This window comes from Manacus vitellinus, unplaced genomic scaffold, assembly GCF_001715985.3.
Source record: "Manacus vitellinus isolate BGI_N305 unplaced genomic scaffold, ASM171598v3 scaffold_4_pilon, whole genome shotgun sequence".
NCBI classification, from domain to species: Eukaryota; Metazoa; Chordata; class Aves; order Passeriformes; family Pipridae; genus Manacus; species Manacus vitellinus.
Window position 1 is genome coordinate 42,184,886 of NW_021940604.1, and position 6,000 is coordinate 42,190,885.

Below are 6,000 nucleotides of genomic sequence, written 5' to 3' on the forward strand. Positions count from 1 at the left end.
AGTTTCCTCTGCTACATAAATATCTGGAGCAAAAAAATCATAATTTTTCCTCAGGGTTATTAGTCACTTTTGAACATTTGATTACATATCTTTGTATAATAACAATAATCTATGCTCTCAACTCGACAGCTCTCAATATTTTAACAGGGAGAAAGAATGCATGGTTCTATTCACAGCTCAGTGCTAGGTCTATAAATTGTTTAAGTCTGAATTGCTGTGAGCATTAGAGTAACAAAACATTAAATCCTATTTGGACATTGCAACAATTTAGATTAGAACTCTTCTGATAATATTTCACACATCCCATAGCCATCTATATGCTAATGTTTCCAACAAATTATCAGATGTTATTTTACATAACCTTTTTTCCATAAATGACCTGTCATATTCATAATGGCATCTGCATTTGGAGACAATTTTTATTTTATCTAGCAAAAACTGCAGGTCCATAGAGAAACTAATTATATAGTTTCACGGTTGATAATATGGTTTCCAGTTTTATAACTAGCAATATGCAAACTAATTCAGTACAAAAAGTTATCCTTAAACTCAAGGGATTTTCAGAGAGCTGGACCAGTTTTATAAATGACAGAAAGGATTTCATAGTTGTTACTCTAAGGCATCACTTTTTGAACTTTTCTGACAATTTAGAATAAAGTTTGTTCTTACATTCCACGTTTTGATCCAGTATTTCTATTTCATACTGCATGTACTTTTACAGCAAGCCCCCCAAAATAACTAGACCTCATATGCAAACCAAATAGTTCAAGGCTCCCAAAATTAGTCCAAGTATTGCATCTAAAAAAAAAAATAAAAAGAATTGAAAGATCTGTCCTGGTCCAGAAGGGATCAGGAAACAATGTCATGGATATAGGGTGAGCATGAGCTGTAAGGTTCTCCTGAAACCTTTGCATCACTCAGATTCAGTTCAAACTCAACAGCCCATGGCCAAGTAGCTCCTTTCTCAAAGGTGTAATGATACTCTCAGACCTAAGTTACATGATTAACATAATTTGGCACTTGCATCTTTTTCCTTCCAAGTATTGCCAATGGCTGGATTACACTCTTGAGAAGAAAACATTTTTGTTTAGCTCAAAGTTTATAGGATATACACGTATCTATGTATGGATATTTTCTCTTAATCCTTTACTGATAAATTTTGACAGATTACTTTAAACCATCAGATTCTGTCTTTGGCTGGAAAAGATAGAGTGCTTGGAGGATTCTACTTCCTTCCAAGGACTTCCACAGATTCAGCCTCTCTATCTTTAGTCAGCTTTACTATTGAACCCTGAACCTCCTTCATAGAATAATCTTTATCAGCTGTATCTTGGAGTATTCCTTTGTTAGAAGTTCTTCCTTCTCTGTCATTAAGATATCAAAATATCTATGTCAATCCTCTTTCTTTGCTATGGTTTCATTTCTGATTGACTTCTCTGTTATAACTCTCTTTGGATAGCAGATCTTCCAAAATACTGTGATAGACCCGGCTTGATTTCTGTCTGTTAAGGATTGAACTTTGGTTATTCATGACAAAGAATAAAAATAAGAATGAAGACAGATCAATTTACAGCAGACCTAGTAGTCTTTACTTAGGATATTCTAAGCTAGCCTTATGCTACATGATAAGATAAAATTGTTTGATAAATCAACATATGGAAAGTATTTGAAAGTAATACCTTAGATTTCCCACATGCTTCTCAGAAATGCAGTATGGGAATAATTCACTTTGAATTCTCCTGAATCTGGAAACTCTTAGTTATGTATCAATCCTGAGTACATTAACAACTGATATTACAGATCCCAACCATCTAAATATTCCTCTTTCTGATAGTTTACACAACCCAAGCCTGCCTTTTTCATTTTATCATTAAAACTTTTACTCTCTGCTGAGATACTAAGATCTAGGACCACTTTTATGTGAGTGGCTGTTTATGGGTTTTGTTACTTAAATGTTGGGATAGCACATTAAAAAATACGTCTTGGTAGGAATTTATCACTTTACAACATCATTTTTCTTCTACATTAAAAAATGCATAGATTATTAATTCTCCGGGTCATCCACAGCATATAAAAATCAAGCACAATATCACCTCCTTAGGGCCTCCAGGTGTTACGACTGCAGACACAAGGATTGAGTTGTACAAAATCAAAGGCTATTTTAATCATAGTAGATACCAACTTTGTAATCACTATTATTTATCATTCTTTTCCCCACCTAAGGAATGTGCAATAATTAGACCAGGCTAAATCTATTCCATGGAAAGTTTGTGCATTTGTTTGTAAATCTGGAGTCACCCTGCTGATTTTGGGGCTAGTTCTCATGCTAAATTCTACTTTGATTTTCTGATTTGTGCAGTCATACACTTTGATGATTATCTCATAACTTACAGGCTCCAAGGCACTTTCTTTGTTATTACTATCTATTATGAAATTGACGGATGAAACTTGTGTCTCCATATAATTGAGGCATAAAAGGACTCATTGGTCTAATCTTACTCTTTAACTAGGTATGAGATTTCAGCAGATGGTCAACATGCACTATGCATACTTCAGAGCCTTTGGAACAAAGAACATCAATAAAATGAACCTTTTAGCAGTAATTCACAAATTCTCCTTCCTTTCTTAAGATGAATGATTTATCAATCATTTTGAGTTTCAGGGGCTTGTCCTGAGTTTTGTCATGCAAGCTAACATGTTTCTATTGTATCTTGGGGAATAGTTTGAGCAAAACAGCTCACACCTTGCACTACCTCACGTTGTTTTCTTTCCTACTGCTCCCCAAAAGGAACTGTCAAAAATCACTTCTACTGAAAAAAAACCAGTCTAGCTTTACGTCCCTTGAGTACATTGACAGGGTGGATAAACCCAGTGAAATTAATCCAGCTTAATAGGAATCTGTAGGTACAAAATTATGTTTTTGAAAAATCTCTTCTAAGTTTCAATATAAAGATTTTTTTATGCATAATAATCCACATATTTATTCATTTTCCCCCCTGATTATTTAGAAGACTAAATGACGGATTTGAGAAAAAAACCTAAACACAGCAAGATAAGAAAAATGGATCTCTTACAGTATTTGTAAGAAAGCAAGTGGGTCAAATAACTGTAAAAGTAACTGCATCTACATGAGCTAAAATCAGACAAAAACATTTCAGATCGTGCTTAAAAATGCTGTCACATGTAATACCAGTGTATGATGGATTATTTAAATGAGGAGAGAAAAGAAGCAGAGTAAAAGAAGGATAAAGCAATGTAAAAGAAGCTGAGTGTGAAGTAAGGGAATCGTCACACAGAGAAAAAAACCCCTTACAAATCCCTTGAAATAGAAAAACAATTATAGATAAAGATGTAGCAAAAGGACAGAATGTATTGTTCTTGGAACTGAATAGAAATATAACGGGACATACAGCATGATGGAAGTCCTCTGTTTTGTATTCTTTTCATTTGAATGGTACACATAATTAATTTTCCTTTTTTTTTCAGATAAGGGTTTGAATGTTCTACCTGTATTTCCTGCCTGGCTTTCCCAATAATGATTATAGTTTTACTTTAAGACTCCTTCAATTCAAACTAACATCAAATACTTCCTCAGTTTTAACACATTTGAGACTCTTTTTTCAGGATCTTGAAAATTCATCTCAGGTCACAAGCCAGTCATCCAAATATCTCATCTTCTGCAACAGACACTTGATATTTCAAAGGGGTGAAATAAAAATGCAGGCCCAACCTCTGATTTCTGTCTTCTGATCTCCAGCCTAGAGATTCCCAAGTCAGACATTGCACCTACACATTTGTGTTTAATAGCAATTGACAGATTCATCTTATCCCTTTGACATCAGTAACATCTAGTAGCTTTGAGTTTCATAATTTAAAGACACATTGTATAAAAACAGTAATTTTTTTCACATTGTAAATCTATCTCTCCCCATTTAATCTTGATAAGTGAAAATATTTCCCTAGTAATTTATCTATGAACTTCATGATTTTGTATCCTTTTATAATATTGCCCCTTGTTTGTCTGTTTCCAAGCTGAAAAGCCCTAGGCCATTTTGTCTAGGGGTTTGTCTAATTTGGAGAAAAGTAGGCTGAGGAGTGACCTCATTGCTCTCTACAACTTTCTTAGGAGGGGATGTGGAGAGGTAGGTGCTGATCTCTTCTCCCTGGTAACCAGCATCAGGATGCACAGGAATGGTTCAAAGTTGCATCATGGGAGGTTTAGACTAGATATTAGGAATCATTACTGTATCAAGAGGGTAGTCCTACAGAGGTGATCAATGCCTCAAGCCTGTCAGTGTTTAAGAGTCATGTTGACAATGCCCATAATAATGTGTTTTAAGTTTTGGTCATCCCTGGAACGGACAGGCAGTTGCCTTGGCGGTCATTGTAGGTTCTTTCCAACTTCATTATTCTATTCTATTCTATTCTATTCTATTCTATTCTATTCTATTCTATTCTATTCTATTCTATTCTATTCTTTCTGATATTATCCAAGCCCTTACTTTAAGTATCTCTTATGTTTTTGCTGGTGGATTCGCTTCTCCATCCATGACTTTATTATATGGCAACCCTCTTGGTTCACATTTTGCATTCACTTCTTTCATCATTAAATTACAAGTTAATTGTTCTTTTGTGACATCTGCTCCTACTACAAACAGTTTGTAAGAAATTCAAATCTCTACACAGTGGACGTAGGTGTTCAAAAAATGTTTAAAAAATTATAGCCATGGCACTTCATGATATGGTTTAGTGGGCATGGTGGCATTCAGGCAAAGGTTGGACTTGATGATCTTGGAGGTCTTTTCCAACCTTAATAATTCTATGGTTCTATGATAGAACATACAATGTGCTCTAGGAAGACCCTTGAGCAGGGAGGTTGGACCAGATGACCCTACTGGTGGTCCCTTCCATTCTGTGATTTCATGATTCTGTGATTCAGTTGTCACCAAATGCCAGGCTACCTCTTGCACCCTGGCTGTGCCCGGGATGCTCTCTAGAGAAGCCTGTAGTATTATAACAATCCAAGCCCTTGCTAGAAATTCCCCACTTCCCTTCAAAACCTGTTTTAGGTGAAGGGATTTGTCCTTCTCTCTCTTCCATACAGTCTATGGACCAGTTTGTAATGCACAAGTTCTCATTTTTTATCTGTTTTCTTAAACATTACTGTCTAACTTTTTCTCAAAAAAAGGCTAAGTGTGGGGGTTTTATCTTTTGTACATCCCATACCTTTTCTCGTCTCTGGATGTTTTCTGGATGAAACCACAGGTCTCTGTTATCTAAGATTTTATTAATCATCTCTCCTCTTTCCCAGATACAGTGTCTGCAATCATCCAGAGACCTGAGAAAGTACACAGGCCTTTGAAGGTCTATGTGGACCAAACATTAATGTATGAGACATGGTTTACTGAGTGCAAAACTACAAGACCAGCAATTGTTAGCCAAAATAGCAGTGCAAGTGCCCAAAGAGAACCGCAAGGTGAACCATTTGTTTCCATCAGTGGAAATTAAAAGCCAGGGAATAAATTTTTGCTTTTTTGCTGTTGCATGCGGAGTACCTTTTTGGGATGAGTAGTTATCCTGCATATGTATATATATAAGCATGGATGATAAGAAGCCAAGGGAGAGACTGTGGCAACTTGGTTCAGGACTCTTACTAAGGTGAATGGAAGTAGTAGTGATGCAATGGAGAACAGAATTTTGAATTCCAAAATATTTTTAAAATGTTTTATTTTATGAAACTTCACATTTTCTCTAAAACTTGTATATGTTTATTTAGCTTAAAAAATACCACATCAGGATGTACAATCTGTCCTGAAATGTGGTTCAGCTGAGGTGTTGCAAGGTGGTTACTCTGGACAGTATACATACTGCTAAACCCCAAATACTTCAAATAGCCATCTTATTTACCCATTGATTTAAATGTATCTCAGCTGACAGGAGAATTTATGCCAGTTTACACTTTGCATGATTTGGCCATAACACTTTTTAAAAGTGCTTGGC